The sequence below is a fragment of the Accipiter gentilis genome, chromosome 25 (assembly GCF_929443795.1).
Source record: "Accipiter gentilis chromosome 25, bAccGen1.1, whole genome shotgun sequence".
NCBI classification, from domain to species: domain Eukaryota; kingdom Metazoa; phylum Chordata; class Aves; order Accipitriformes; family Accipitridae; genus Astur; species Astur gentilis.
The window spans coordinates 21,737,827-21,754,265 of record NC_064904.1 but is presented as its reverse complement, the minus strand read 5'-3'; the positions used below and the strand labels follow the sequence as shown (position 1 = coordinate 21,754,265).

General features: G+C 43.8%; 1 protein-coding gene across 1 annotated transcript in view; it reads right to left on the bottom strand.

The window, feature by feature from the left end:
- Positions 1 to 16,439, bottom strand: part of MDGA2 (MAM domain containing glycosylphosphatidylinositol anchor 2) — a 384,110-nt gene that overhangs the window by 67,411 nt on the left and 300,260 nt on the right. The window lies entirely within an intron of this gene.

Genomic DNA, 16,439 nt, shown 5'->3' with positions numbered 1-16,439 from the left:
TCCTTTTTTGGGTGAACTAACTTTATTTTCCTTCTTCCCCTAGGGCAGACTTGCATTAAAAACTAATAAGTCCGAAGCACAGTGTGAACCTCAGATAACCCCTCCCTCCACCCCTCAAATTAGGTACTTCGGCCTCAGGATGGAATTAATTCACTGAATTTTTCTTTTCATACTAGACGACAGGAAAAGCATGGTTGAGATCCAGTAATAACACCTCGTCACCTTTGCTAAAAGGTCACCTTTGGCACCGCCTGCTCCACTGATGACCTGCGAGAAGTAAATATCCCAAATTTCCAAACTCTGCCGAGTTTGGAAATTAATTGTCAAGAAATCAGTCTCTGGCTCAGAGTCCACTGCCTTTACTGGGCTTTGGACCAGGAGATGGGTGAAAAAAACCTGTTAACACAGTAAGAACTGTCTTTCATATTTGATCGCCCGCAGTTTCAACTGCCCTGGTCAAGCACGTGGGGTAGGGCAGCAGTCTGCTTCCGAGGGGGCTGGCAAAGCTCCTCTTAATTCAGATTCTCCACCAGCAGGAGCGAATTCAGCGGGAAACAAAACAACATCAATACTCTGCATGCTTTGGAAATGGTTTTTCCTGTTGTACATTTTTAGGAGACGCTCTGGGCTCAGTAGCCCTGTTGTAATCTCCATGGCCTCCAAGGTCTTTAATTAAAACCAAATACCTACTGTGCCTAGCAGATGAATGAAAAGTAATTTTTTTTAAATGGTAGTGATACTTCAGTAGAAATTTTAAAGACCAAAAAAGTGAGAACATAAGTGACATATGGTCTCTGACTATTTTTTCCACTTCCTAGAGTTCCCAGTCATACATGACTGTCCCTAGACTGGCAAACTTGAGAAATATTTAAACAAGTGGGGAGATAAGTCACTTATTCTGACATTTTTGCATGTGTTTCTGAATTGAGGTAAGCATTGACTACTTACCATTTGACTAAGGTAGAGCCTAACTTCTTATTCCTAAGGTCTGAGAACACAGCAGAGCTCTTGCTGCAGCTGGGAAAGCTGTGGTTGGACTACGGAGGGCTGCTGCTCCCAAACTGAGGGAAGACACAGATGTGGAGGACAGATGTGTCCTGCTCATGAGGAGCAAACAGTGCTGCAAGAGAGAAAAATCAAACCAAACCAAACCTGAAGGGGACATGTGCTGCTTTTCCTGGAGGAAGAGATGGTCCATGCCCAACTCCAGCTCCATGATGCATTTTCCATGGGAAACTGCTGCCATGAGGTGATGCTTGCGAGAGAATGAGGTGCATAGGAAAGCACTTCATGTTTCAGACCAAAGACACCAGGTCAGGAAAAAAAACCCCACACCACACTGCCAGTTTGACTCAAGACATGAAACTGGGGTATGAGACTACTATAATCAGTAACACAGTAAGAAATTTTCTCCTGTCCTTGGGAAAGATATAAATGTGACTGCAACCGTCATTAAGCTTTACATGAGAGATTGTAATTTATATAGTCAGTTTATAGCCTGTAACATTCATTTAGACTTACTGGAAAGCTAATAACTTACAGCTAATAACTTATAGTCAGCTTGTAATCAAATCTTCCTTAGAGAAACAGTGCTATGGACAGCAAGGATTTACAGGTAGTTTGTATAGGTGTCTTCATAAAGAAATAAATTAATTCCAACAGTAATTCAAATCACTCACTCTACCAGCTCTCTCCATATTTAAATCTAAGAGTCCGTGGGTGCTAGAGGAGCCTCAGGGCTCTCAAGGCCCTACCCCAAACTCACAGTTCCTCACCAAAACAGACAGTTTTTTCCACCAGGCTGGAAGAAACCAGCCTGTGACATATATTTGTAGTGAGAAAAAGGAAAACAACATACTGACCTACCAGTGATGTTAAACACCTGGTCTTTTCTTCCCTCAACATGCCCGTGATAGTTTTCCACCCACCATCAAACAAGATGCTGATATTCCCAATGCCACCAGACTTGCAAAGCATCCACATGACCCGCAGAGCGACTGAGACATCTCTTGTAAACACGGCAAAACCCACAGGTACCACACAAGCGCATGGGCCCATTTTAACAAAACAACCAGTAAAAAAACCCCAACAACAGAAGAAACGGGTCAGATGGGGATCGGTTATCCCAGCTGTGCTCAGAAACTTGTCTACAGAAATCAAGGACTTTGCTGCTTCTAACACTACCTCTGTCCTTACTTCTGCTGTCCTGTGCACTTCTGCTTTACCCACGCATCCAGATCTTTAATGTGAGCAGTCCTGGTAAATTATAAGCCATTTGCATGCAGGCAAAACCCCCGAGTAGAATAGCAGTTATGAACATGGCTGCGCACAGCGGCATAAAAAAAAGATGAAAATGCAAATAACATAAACGGCTTGCATGTGTAATCTCTGAATTCCTTCCAAGAAGGGAGGATTGGGAAGAAACAGTCCAGCGTGGGGCACACGTCAGGACGTGTCCCCACCAAGGTGCGGTGAGATGACGCGATGGAGGATTTTGGGATACACTCTCAGGATTTTCTCGGCAGAGCAGCTGGTACCGAGGACTGTGCAGGGGAGGTCTGTGGGTGACCGCAGCGGGGTGCCACTCAGATCCCAGAGACAGCACCAGCAAGCTAGCTCTACGATAGAGAACAAACCCACACTAACAGTGCTGGCCTTCATCTCTAACCCCTACCTGGAATGCCAAGAGGTCTCCAGCGCGTCGGGGAGCAGCCAAGGCACGCAGGGGCAGCCGCCAGCGCTGGCATCTCCATGCGGCACTGCAAGACCAGGCAGCCTGCGCCAGCAGCGGTTTGGGCATCTCGGCGTCGGATCACGTCTGATCCACCACGTAGCACGGCCCAAGGTCTGGCTCAGATACGCGGCGTAACGCTCCTCTGCCTTGGCAAGCTGCTGGCCAGCCAGGCGAGAAAGAGCAGACAAACCCAAGGGTCAAAGACAAAAGGACAATGTGGGCTCAGAAAAGCAAGAATACTTTGCAAAATCCCTGATTCCAAACCACATGAGGTTCGAGGAACCTATATAAAGTTCTGTCCACAAGTTCTGAGAAATGCAACTGACAGATGGGGTATTAATAAAGCTGATTTCAGAAATGAGATTGCAAGCTGCTGACATGTTTTTAAAACACGCAATTTCAATCAATTTTCTCAGTTTTTAAACATTGCATTGTTTTCAAATAACTTTAAGAGAAGTCTTGGCTGGAACTGGTTTTCATCGTAGCGTTGAAAAATGTTAGGACAACTCAGGTAGAAAGTGAATTATAAGGTACAGTTCAACCTGGAGATTAACACAGAGGAAAAGATTACCAGATGAACTCAAGTGAGAAGCAGGCAAAGACAAAGGCAATGTTGGATTTGGGACTTCTCAGAGGAGGTGGCAAATGAAACACGTAAGAGTCCCGTGTTCCCTTCCCCCAACTTTTCAGTCAATTCAGTGGGACTTTCTGAGACCCAGAGTTTAACTGGCTGGACATAATCATTATATTAGACATCTTATACCATCCAATTAATGCAGAAGCAAATGTAATTGTACTAGTCTTTCTTCATTTCATTTTGCATTGTCCTTCCATACAAAATTACCCTCAGTTCTGTGGCAAAATGGAACAGAGGTGAATTTGCAAGACAACACAAAATGTCTCTGTTATTTTATATCAGCCTTGCGCACGATGTGCGTTCACAAGGCTCGCTCGCAGTGAAGTGAGCTCATCCAAGAAACTCAGAGGGCAGGCAAAGGAGTCCTGCCTCCCAGCAGCCAGGTCTGTAGATGTGGCATACAGGAGCTAGACGGCATTGAACGCCAGCTTTAGCAGATGGATGGCACCTGGAGATCCAGCCTTGCTGATGCAGAAGGATGTAGCACATGGGCACGTTGCAGCCTGGTCCCCATGACAGTAAGGAGGAAGGCACAAGGACCAGGCGGTCCTTACCTAAAGTCACAGTCACAAAGATCTCCGTCCTTTCAAATCCCCTCTGTGAATAGTGCACCCCTTTTAGGGGAATGAACCTTACTGATACTTAAGCATGTTGCTTCTGTATCCCTGAATAGGCTTCGGGAAGAAGACCTCTGCATGTGGAGGCTTTGGTCCATGGCTAGATGCCAGCTTGCCCTCAAGAAGCCTAGATCCTCATATACTAGTTTTCTCTTCAGCTAAACCCCTGGATTTCACCTGCGAGCAAGCGACAGCCTGGGCCTGGCATCAGAAGTCCTGCGCTCAGGGAACGGGGCTCCAAAAAAAGGCAGTTTATGCTCAAAGTTGAGGATGACCTGCTGTAATCCATTACAAGCTGATGATTTCTCAGAATGGCTATGCAACTTAAGAACCAGGCAAGAAAAAAAGTATGCTACTTAAAATTCCTGTATGCACAGATAATTGAAATCCAAATTTTTGGTTTCCATCTGTGCTTCTGACTCTTCTGAGGTTCAGCTAGGCTCAAAGACTGTCTGCCAGCAAGGCACCCATACCCAGTAACTACTCCAAACACAGTCTACAAGACAGGAGTCACGTCACTGAAAAACGTCTTCAGTCTTTGGCTGCTCTTGCTAATGACAAAGCTTGCGGGATAATTTACACAGATTATTTTGCTCATCAAACACAAGCAACAACAGAAGGGGTAGGGTTGTTTTGTGGTCTGGATGATGGGCAGGAGTGTATCCCTGACATCAGACCTCATAATTCAATAAAACACACGACTGTCAAAGCTGTCTTGAGTCTTGCCACAGCAAAGAAGCCAGTGATATAGTGTGGATAAAAGGTCTCAGAGGAGTTTAATTAATTTCAACCGACTGTTACTCCACTGAAACAACAGAGCTGTAGCAATGCTCATGAGTTTGACTGCACTATTCAAGAAAAGTACATTATCTAAAGGTGAAGTGTGGTTTCAAACAGGATTTTAGGTTATGAACCTCCAACTTACTCCCTTTCTCACTGTTTTTCCCCTATTACTTCTCTTTCTTGCCATGTTTCTGTGTCACTCTGTACTGTTCCTGTTTCAAGTGTTTAAAATTGTGTTTGAGTTGCCCAGACTTTGAAGCGGTACAATCATTTTTGGCAGTAGGTGCCTTGAAAAACAGCACTGCTTCTCTAGCCAACCCTACCACGTAGTCATACAGAAGTGCATTTTTTAAACTAATTCTCAATTTCTAACTGTAAAAAAATATGTTAAAGATGGTTTAGGAAAGGACATAAACTTTTTCTTTGGTCAGAAAATAGTCTTATTAATAGTCCATAGATTAACATCTTATGACTTGTCTATACTGGGACATGCTAAGGTCTGAAGGTGTTTTATCAGTATGTTCTTAGTGCTAAAACCATTCTCTTCTATTGAGATAATCTCTTACATTGATGGATTATAATCCATCCGAAGCTTGGAATCATTTTACATGATTTTGTTATACTGGTGTAAAAAAGCAAAAAATCTTCAGCATACACTCAGTAGCTTTACATCATTTTTTTTGGTATTAAAAAAAGAGAAAAGCTTAATTTAAATCTTTTACATAATTTTGTTTCCTTTTTGGCACGATTCTGTAAGGAATTGGGCTGGGACCAAAAGCCAACAGACTTCAAGGCTGTTCAGACCCAGCCATCAGACAGAATGGGGACATCCCTCTCATCTTGCCTCAATGCAGCTGGTAACAGTTTGAGCAATTTTTGGTAAATCTAAAATATCCTTCAGCTGAGAAGGACTGAGAGTTACCTCTAGAAATTTGTACAGCGTGAACTCCAGTTTGAAAGGAAATGGAAAAACTGGGAAGGAGGAAGAAACAAATGCCCCCAGCATCGTGCCAGGCTTTGGGGACAGCACGATTTGGCATCTCGCTCTGCTGTTCTGTTAAATGATTTCTGAGTCAGGGTACAGCTGAGCCCCATGCACTTATTTAACATCCTGCTGCCATCAGTCTGTTCATTTGTGTTTGTTTTTTTTTTTTTTTTTTATATACGGAGAGGAGTGGGAGGCTTTAAAACACCAGGAGATGCCATCAGCAGCCATTCACTCCTCGAGGGCTCGTTGTGCCACCACCACTGCCTACCTCACTGGAGGGACGGGCATAATAAGCTCAGTCCCCGACTGCTTCTCAGAAACCTTCTCATGGGAGGGTTGGGGGCTTTTTTGGCCTATAAAGTTGCAGGGAGGTAAAAGCCACTGGAGAGGCAGCAGGGAGCCGTCCCAGCACAACCATCATGCGGCGCGCCAGATGCTGCCGGTGCAACGTGCTTCCATCCTTGAGGCTCCCCTTAATGCGCCCACCAGTCAACGACGCTCCTCAAAAAGAGCCAGGAGTCGCCTCGTATGGAGAAAACCATCACGGCCCCAAGGTGAAAAACACCGTGGAAGGCTGATGCAACCCACTTTGGGAACCCTGCCACAGCATGTCCAGCAGGGCCAAGAACAGCTCACGTAGTGCTGCCAGTCCTGGGGACAAGGAACCCACCTCTGAGGGGTCTGGGCAGGCAGCGCGCTGATCTGCCCACCCTGATACCACCAACAGAAGCCAACAGTGGAGTTGAACCACAATAAAAGATGCACTAAAGAAACTGGCATATTGAAGAGAGATGCACGAAGTTAATTATAAGGATTAAGCGAATAATTTACTGTTGATTCTAATTTTAACTGAAAATGAAAAGCAAATTTTGACCGAAATCAAACAAAATTCGATGTTTCCCTCTGCTTTTGCTCTTAAAAACTGAATCCTGAAACAATTCAGTGTTAAAGACAAGATTCCCCTGGTCCAAAACACTCAGCCTGGAAAAGAGGGAAGCGATGATGGGGAAAGATGCTGCTACTCCCCCTTTCCCAGCAAAACCTTTTCTCTCTTTATCTGAGCTCTGAAATGAGCTCTCCAGTTCCCACGCTATGAAGTGTGTTGAGCTGGCTTTGGGGAAAAGGTAGGATGAGGGTAGAGAAACTTTCACCCTCTCCAGCTGATTTGGTTTTCTCTTTTGTATATGGTTTTTGAACTTCTAGAGCAACAGAGAGGTTGAGGTGTCTTTAACCTCCCTCTATCACCGTTGCGCTTCCCATTGCAGATGCGCTCCATGGCCACATCCTTCCTAAAATGAAGGCATGAACCTGTTGATTGCTCTGAATCTAGCTCATTATTTTATTTAGTTATTTTTTATCCTCAATTTTTTTTTTTCCATATTTCAGGCTGATTTACCAGATGACTATGCCACTCATCCAACCCTCTGCTCCAGAAAGTACCATACCTGCATCCAGAGGGCTCTTCCCAGAGTACACATATATTCTTACTGCCCACAAAATTGATTGAGGGAAAAAAATAACCTTGTTTTAAAAGATTTAATGGGATCTCATTTCTGGATTCATATAAATTATTTACATTAGCACAAACATGAATTCTGCAGTTGAGGAAAAACAATTACATTTTACTGCTCTAAAGAAGCTGTTTTGATGTTTGATTAGGTTTTCTTTGAACTCGGCAATTTTTCAAAAAACATACTCCATTTTACTGGGTTTAACCTCTCTGACATAATCTTTGAAGGCCCCCATTTCTTTCTCATTATATTAAAAAGCCATTTCTGTTGTGTGCTACATAAGTATTTGTTTAGTTTATTTAAAAAAAAAACCCCACACCTTTCTCTTTTGTTAATATTTTAATTTTTTCAGGACAGTGAATATTCCTTCTTGTACAAGTGTGAAATGCTTAACACAAAGCAGATACTACCCCATAACTAATAAAAAAAAATAGAAGAAACAACATCAGATTTTGGTCAAGGCATGAACTGCATCATGACCAAAGGCAGCAGTTCTTTTTACTTTAAGAACTGAAACTTTTTTACTCTGGAAATTTGTGCAAGCTCTGGAAAAATAAATATTAATGGAAAAAAATGACCCTGTAGTTCCCCTGTGAAAAACTCCCACCTTCTGTATAACCTATATCAGTTAAACATACTCCACCCAAACAGCACAGCAGCCCGTGGGATGGAGAAAAGGACTTTGCCTTGGTCTGTGTTGTGGAGAAGGGGCCATGCTCTGCCCGATATCCTTCATTTTTATTTGGCGTTTTGAGACTACCTGAAGCTATTGATCTAATTAATGTATTTGACATATCGGCCATGAAGTAGGTTCTTGACAACACACTCAATTACATTTAATCTTAAAAGAAGAAGAAACAAGATTCTCTAGCTATACTAACACAGCATTTTCTCCAGAAAACCAGCACAGAAGTTTTTTATTTGGGTTTTTTTGATTGATTGTTTGTTTGTTTTTAAATCAGATTTGCTTTTTTAATTCTGTTTTCCGGAGAAAGTGGCACCACTAAATACAGGTGAGTTTTCAGTAAAGGTCCCCTCACAGTCATGTATTGAAACATCAGAACAAAGCAGCATCGGGTCTTGACTTTTTTCAAAACACAATTGTTTCACTGTAAGGAAAGAGGGAAGAAAAATCTGGGATGTTTTCACACCTGAAAATCTAGCTGCTACGCCTTGAAAAATGGAAATGCCAGTACACCAGTCTGGGGATGCTGAATAACTCGGAATGTGACCGTGAACCCTTTTCTCTAACCTATCTCTAAACTTACTGTATTTTCTGAAGCTCACAGACATCAGTTTCCCCCATCCACAGTGAGGAGGTCCCAGGGCTGAGAACATTGCAGCGATAGACCCCAAATTTCTGCAGCGAGCTGGAACTTGATTTTCTCAAGAACACAGCACGCATGAGCAAAGGCAACATAGCTGGAATTTAACAGTTTAAGGAGTAATTAAATTGAGCAGAGAGTAGTACAAAGGCTTGGGTTTAGTTTGGGTGGAGGGACTGTGCCTTCATCACTTTGCCGGTCGCTGTCCTGGCTGCGCTGGAGCCTGTGGCCAGGACCCTCCTCTTCAGTAAAGCACATGGAAGAAATCATCCCTCTGTCACTAGGATATTATTAATAGTGCATTTACTTTCTGGGGAACAGAGACCTCCACACCCAGGCTGATAATCAGACGTGGTCATTTCAGTGGAATCCTCACCTGAACACAAGACGTGGGCAGTGACAGTCCCTACAGCGGGTTCCTACAGCTCAGCCATCTCACGACAGGCACAGAAGAGCACGTGGGTATCTCCAAACCAGTGTTACACCAGTTTCTTCCACGGTATCCCGCTCGGGAGGAAGAGCTGGGCTGGACCAGCTGGCACTGCTGGATGGCTTCGCTTCTCCGTGCTGCCCAGCACTCACTCGCACATCCCACTGAAGTCAAGGGGCTCTGCGCTTGCTGACAACCATGAAAATAAGACAGCTGGTCTTGCTAGCATTGAATTGTTAAAAAAAAAAAAAAAAGGACAAAAAGGAAAAAATAACAAAAAAAGCACTGTTCTCCACTTTTGCATGGTTTTAAAGCAATTTTCCAAAACAGACATCACTGCGATAGCATCTTTGTTCAGGCTGTAAATCAGCAGTAAGGAGATGAAAATTCAATCCGAGGCTCTCAATAACACTACCCAAGAGAAGAAGATAAAGAGCAAAAGGAATCGGACCTCAGTCTCAGCCTTGCACTCCGGCAGATTCCAAGAGGATAACCGTCAGAAAATTGGCCATTAAAGTCAAGTATCTGAGTGCCTGCTGACAGACGGGAACGCACCGCCGAACGACCCAGGGCCAAACTACCAGAAGTATCTCAGCGGTTCAGGAAAATGTCATGGCTAATCTCGAGGCAGATGAAGTATCTAAAAGCAATAAGTAGGTTAGTGCTCCATGGTCTGGAGCCAGCAGCCGGTCACAAATGACCCGCAGAAATTCGGGCAGAGAGTCCAAGCAGCACTTTGGTTTCAGAAATGACCTCAGACAATGCATATACGCTCCAAGATGATTTGGACAGTAAAGAGTAATAGCAAATTGTTTTATTTAAAGTAATCTTTATGACAGAATAATGAATTAGAAAAATAAATGATTTGTCTAACGCTCAAAGAAGGTAAAATAGAGGATTTGGGGGCAGGGAGCAGATGGAGAATAGAACTGCAATGGAATACAGAAGGATAGGAGCATCCAAGTACCTGACAGCGCAAGTCAGGTATTTTAAAAGAGATTTTTGCGTACTTTGTTGGTATACTTGTGTGGACATTCTTTGACCTCATATGACATTTTTTTTTTCCCATGCTCTGAAACTAGCGTGGGCTGTGTGGGGAGAGCAGAGCGGAGAAGGGAGAGGATGAGACGGGCAAGAGCAGGGAGACGAGAGGACAACCTCCCGCAGTTCGCCTCCCCTCTTCATCCTTCTGTCTCGCCCATTGTTCGAGTACTAAATTTGGCTTAAGCTGGAGGGAAAGGATATCAAGTGCCTAACAAATACTCTAAGGGAGAAAATGGCTAAATTGAATTTTCTTGTAACGTGGCAGAACGCTGGCGAAGACCCACTCTGCTGCTCTGTGCTGCCCTTCAGCAGCGGCCCCAGGGGCACCCAGCTGCAAAGACAATCCCTGCTCTGCATTAAGATGATAAAATGAGAAAAAAACCCCAAACCCTCAGTAGAAAAAGAACAGCTGAAATAAACAAACACGAATAATAACACTGAAGAGAGGATCTTTAGATTAAAAATTAATGGCAGCTAGCTAACGGGCACTAGCACATTGCTGCAGGGCTCTCGCATACCCGTGCGGGGACTTGCTTGAACAGAGAGGACGCAGAGGATGGATGCAAGAAGGCACTGGGGAGATAACACAGTATTAGAGAAGCAGATAGCATAAACAGGGAAGATTTTGATTAAAAAAAAAAAATCCACCAACCCTCAAGCCCTCTGGTGCTGACTCTACATGACAAATTTTGAATTCACCAAAGTGGATCAGTTTTCTTTAGACTTCAGTCGAACCAGGGTTTTACCCTGCCAAAAATACCGACAGTAAACGGTTTGGAGGAAAAATGTCACATATTAAAAGAAAAAGATAAATATTTAAAAGAACAAAGCAAATATAATTCCTTAATTCCCACTGAGGGAAATGTGTATAAGAGAAACAGAATTGTATCTACCAAGGAGGATATTTGATTTATTCTAAGAAAATGTCTGTATTTCCAGCACAGCATGTGCCTTTCCCATACGAGCTTCCTAAGAGACCGACAGCTGTCCCTAACCTGCCCCAGTAACACGCCTGTGACTGTCATTTACCATTCTGTTCCTATTATTAAAATTAAAGGGACATTACCATCCTGGAGGATGCAGGGAACGGAGCAGGAATCCTGCCACCTCCTGGCTCAGGAAGCTATGAAGCCCGTTTGGCAACGCTGAACCTTTCCACATGGACATCATTTCCTCCGGAGCTTCCAAGGAAAGAGCCGAGGAGCTCGCCTGCTGGACCTGGAGCAGACCCTGGACAAGAGGAGCACAGCCACTGTCCTCGAAGAGGGCTGGGTAAGGTTTTGACCACCGGCTGGAGGCTATGGGCTAGCAAGGTTCATACCTCGGGTAAGATAACAGCATGATTACTGAAAGGCTCTCCAGACAAAGAATTAGAGCATAAAATCATATTATTACTCCCCACTTGCGCGTGTTTGAGGCTCGTAGGTTTGTCTGGCAGAAGCTGTCCTTTGCGGGGGGAGGACGGCAGCGTCACAGAGCTAACCCATGAACGCGGCGCTGTCAGGACGAATACTCAGGCTGTGCTCGCTCCAGTTCTGGGTTATAGTTTTGTTTAGAAATGAGCATAAAATTAATTGGCATGCACCTCAAATGGGTAAAAATCTTACTTTTTGGTATTTCTGCCAGGGACCTGGTTTTGCCCCTGAGTTACGATTACTGAGTTCCCTAGACAGCCCCCTTGAACTGAGAGTGTGTGAAGAGCTGGTGCTACAGGAAAGAGGATGGTCTCTGGTAGCTTTAAAGCTCACCAAGGTAATGAAAATAATCATTTAAACTGTGCTGGCATACATCTCATTGAGAAAAAGAAAAGTGAATAATTGTTTTCAACTCACCAGTTAATCTTTCAGTACTTTAGGAAGACTATTCTTCTAAATATTTTAGACAGGTAGATTATTCTTGATCCCCATGGTTCTACTTCCACACTTGTCAACGAGCTTTCCTAATGTGTCCATGTCATTGTACTCATGCGAGAGCTATTACCGAAAAACCAAACCGGTCAACTGGTCAACTCACACAAATAACCCAAAGCCCAAAACAACTGCTAGCAGTTATCAGCTAGAACAACGAGAAGGAACAAATGGTTTTGGAAAAAAACTATTGTGAGCAAGGGTTCACTGATGCCCGGCATCCCTTGACAACTGCTAGGGACTACCCAGCCTCAATGACCCTGGTGTCTGGCACAATAGCTACAGGTTCCTGGAAAATGGAGAGGAAAACTGCCGAATTTGAGGCATTCGTAAAGAGAAATACAGCACACAGCTCCCGCATGTCCCTCCACCAGTCCAGACACTGGTCAATCACTCCACGATGGGCAACCATGCAGTGAGGAACAGAATTGACATTAGAGGCATGGTCACATCTTCCAGCCAACACACGTCCAGTTCAGCTCGTGAAAATTGCACTGAATTACTTGCTTGGGAAGTTGCCTTCACACTGGCAAAAAAAAATGTGTTGTAAACAGTTCACTGGCAAAATCCTGACGTTGTGGGCTTGTCCAGGTAAAAAGGGTACAATGAATCTGCTTCCAAACAAGCTTTCTAAAATAGAATTTTTGCTTGTTGCTTTACATGAATGCCAGAGAGTTTCTAAGAAAATTTAAAATGGGAAGCTACAAACAATATACATTTCTGTCCCTCAGTTCAGTGCAAAAGGCCTTCCCTAATGAAAAAGGATTAATGAAGCTATAAAACTTTAAACGGCAGGACACTGTTTAATTCAGCTAACAGACCCATGGAGAAGAACCCGATACCCTGCAATTTCAAGTGTCTGCAATTTATTTTAAGTTGATGCCCTTGTGTCAAAAGCATCCGGCTTTCACAAAAGGCTGGATGGTAATTCTGATAGGATTTCAGCTTGACGCTGCGCAGACCACAGCGCCACCGTGGATGGTGCCAAGGGCAAAGAAGAAACACTGAGGCAGAAATTTCTGAACAAGTTTCCAGCAAGGATGTTCCCACAAGGCTACATGCGGAATCACACAGCTCCTACTGGGGATGGATGCTGGGATCATACAGAAGGGATGATTCACTGTCCAGTTCCGGAGATTCCAATTTCCTAAGGCATGGGGGAAAGGAAGGCAGGAGGTGCGAGATCCTCAGGCAGACCGAGCGGACATCCCCAGCTAGACTGCGGACACGGGCGGGTACGTGCATGCCCTCAGGTTTATTCTGCTCTGCCTTTAATTCGGTAACACCAGTGAAGCTCCAAAGAAAGGGAAAGCTGTGGTCATGCTAGTAGGTAACAATTATAACCTACATAATTACAAGTTGATTGGCTTGACGTTGCTTTTTAGCCAGAAGCACTGAAGGTGTGACGCAAGACTGGATAAGTAAATGATTAAAGATTGGCTCTTAATTAATGCAGTATTTTATGGTGAAAAATTTCCACAATACAGAACAACAGAAAAACAATATTCAAAACCGTCATTGCTCGATGGTGGGATCAGAAGTTAGTTGGTAAAAGTAACTACGCCAACATAATGCCATTAGACCTTTGTTTAGTACTACCCAGTGTTATGATTATTAATTTAAATAGTATCTCACAAATTATATACAGCATTGTCAAGCCAGCACCATAAACTACGGACAGACAGATTTCCCAACGTAACTTAAGCAAGGAATCATGCAAGGATGTGTATCTGGCCCTTTTAAACATATTGATTAAAGAGCTGCAGGAATTTAACGTAGATGAAACAAAATGTTGTTTCTCTTAGTTAGAAAAACCTTTTTGGACAGCAATTTTTGTGAACAAGTCAGCCTGAGGCAGCCACCAGCATAGCAAATTTCAGCGCAAGTGGTTAAAACTTGCCAAAGTTCTAAGACGCCAAAGATAAAGTGTTATGCCAAGACTTGTCAGGTACCCTCAATTATGGGTAATCTTAATCCTAAATAGCTCCCCAGGTGCACAGAACATTGCTAAACAAGCCCCGCTGTAGCACCAGATCTTCTGACAGCAACCCGAGGGCTTGCTTCATCAATCTCTTGCACACCGGCAACCTAGAAAATACAGAGTTCCACCTCCCCTGCCTTGATGAGACACAAGCTGCTGTGAAAAAGGTGTCCCGGGGGTGGCCTGGGCTGGCAGGAGCCAGGATGTGACCCAGGGAGGGTTCGAGGTCTGCGTCTCCAGGAGCACCCACCACCAGCAGCAGTCTCCTCGGGGAGAGGGGACCCTCCCTGCGCTCACCCAGCCTCTTTCTCCAGCACTCAAGTCCTTCCTCCACCTCCACGGAGGCTTCTGTGCCATTCATGATGTTTTGTGCATCTTTTTTTCTTTTTTTTTTTTTTTTTCCTACCTGCTCCCTGCTTTGGCAGGTTTTTAACAACACACTGCCTGAAACGTACTTTCTGTTGCTCTTTGGATATGATATGCACTATCAACCACTGAATAAAATATATAGATAGTGAAGCTGTGAGTAGCACGAACTCATCTTTGCTTTCCTACAAATACAATTCTGCTTGTATGTTCTTATTTATTTTTAAGACAGTAGCAGGTTAAATCTGCCTCAGACTGGTGCACTTGATATAAATTAACCCCCTTTTCTTCATGTGATTTATTTTGCTCTCATCTTCTCAAATCTGGCTCAAAATACAAATGCAGTAAAAAGAGGTTTTTCAAACTCCAGGGCCAGTATAAATCTTTTCATCCAGGCTGCTTTTAATACTGTACTGAAAACCTTTCTCTTAGCATACCAATGCTTCTCTGCAGTGCCTGCAACATAAGCATTGCAGCACACCACTACTACATGAAAACCTGGAAATAAAACTGACTAAAAATCAGCTACAACTCCCATTATTCCACCAAAAAGAAAAGCTCTCCAGTATCGCCAGATTCCTGCCACCAGGTTATTTATTTGGCTTTTTTCTCCATGCGTGTATCTGAGAAGTGACCCATTTCTTTTCTGTATTCACATTCCTGGTGAAATGTAAGCCTCCTTTTTAACCACTTTGTCATTTTTCTTCTATACTTTTTCAGTTCCCTAGTGCTTTAACTTCATCTGTCCTGATGAGACTTGGGACCAGAATACAGCTGCTGCTCTTCCCCGAGAGCAGTTTCAACTCCTCTTGTCAGAGCATATATTTACTAAATATGTCAGTTTTAAACTTAAAAGACTGAGGAAAGCACAAAAGTCAAAGTGTTACTTTCAGCATCCTTAACCCAACCATACAGCATAAATTCGCGTAATGGTACAAACTAAAAATGAGCAAGGCACACAGAGGGCTGTGAGTATATCATAAAACCATTTTAGTACTAATTTTCAGTTATGTGGCTTGCTTTGGCACGGTAATAAATCACAGAAAGCCGCTAAGATTGCCCCAGTCTTGGTAAAATAATTCCCTTAGAATAGGTTTCCACAGTCTTGGGTCCAAAGCATGATGAACAGTAAATTGAACTGCATTTACTTATTTAAGGAAAAAGACTGTTTCTCTGGTTTCCTTCAGAGCCACCTTTTGGATTAAACTCCAAAGATTTGGAGAAGTCAGTGGCTGTGAAAATACCTCCACGCAGGCTGTGAATGATAAGTCAGCCAAAGGCTTGATTACATTTTGAAAGAAGCAGAGCCATCAGTCATTGGGGTGCTCGCCGCGTTCCCACCACATTTGTGCCTTGCGCCGCTGGCCTGATGAAATCCCTGCCAATGAGATGCCATTCAACTAAGTCCAAAAGAAAAAAAAAAAAAAAAGTATCCACATGAAAGCAGGCCCACATTTTTTCCTATAAAACCAAATTTTATGAAAAACACTGGGGAGCTGAGTCCAATTGCTTCCTTCATTCCCAGGACAGATGTGTGTGGAGGGCCTATCCTGATATCTGGGACTTGGTGCAGAACAGGATCCCTGAGAGGAGCTCTGCAGCTCATCCATTCAATCCATGCCCTTTCAGCTGGTAGCAGTGAAGGTAATAGTAATGCCCATTTTCCTAAACAATGGCAGGCTGCCAGCAACCCCAAAAGCAAAACCTCACTTAGATTGGATTGTAGCAGGACCCAAGTCACTTAATAAAATCCCGACCAAGATGAAGGATCTTTCCTTCTAAGACAGCTCTCCTCTACGTATTCTGAATTTCTTCTTTGTTGGTTTCTTTTCCCATCATTCCTTTTCAAGCAGCTGATGGGAGGGATTTTGAGCTGAAATAGGGCTACTGCTCCGATATCCCTAGGGAAGCTGGGGCTGCTCGTGCTGACCTCCGGAGAAAGCCCACACAAGGTGGGGGGCTGGACACCCCTCTCAGCCGGTGCAGAGGAACCGAGGGGTCCCGACCCACCGCAGGGCTTGGGAGGAAACGGTTCACTTCACAGAGATGCTTTTTTTCCCTTCAGTGATTCTAAAAAGTGCCTGGACAACCAGCCTAGAGGGATGGGGAACCTACA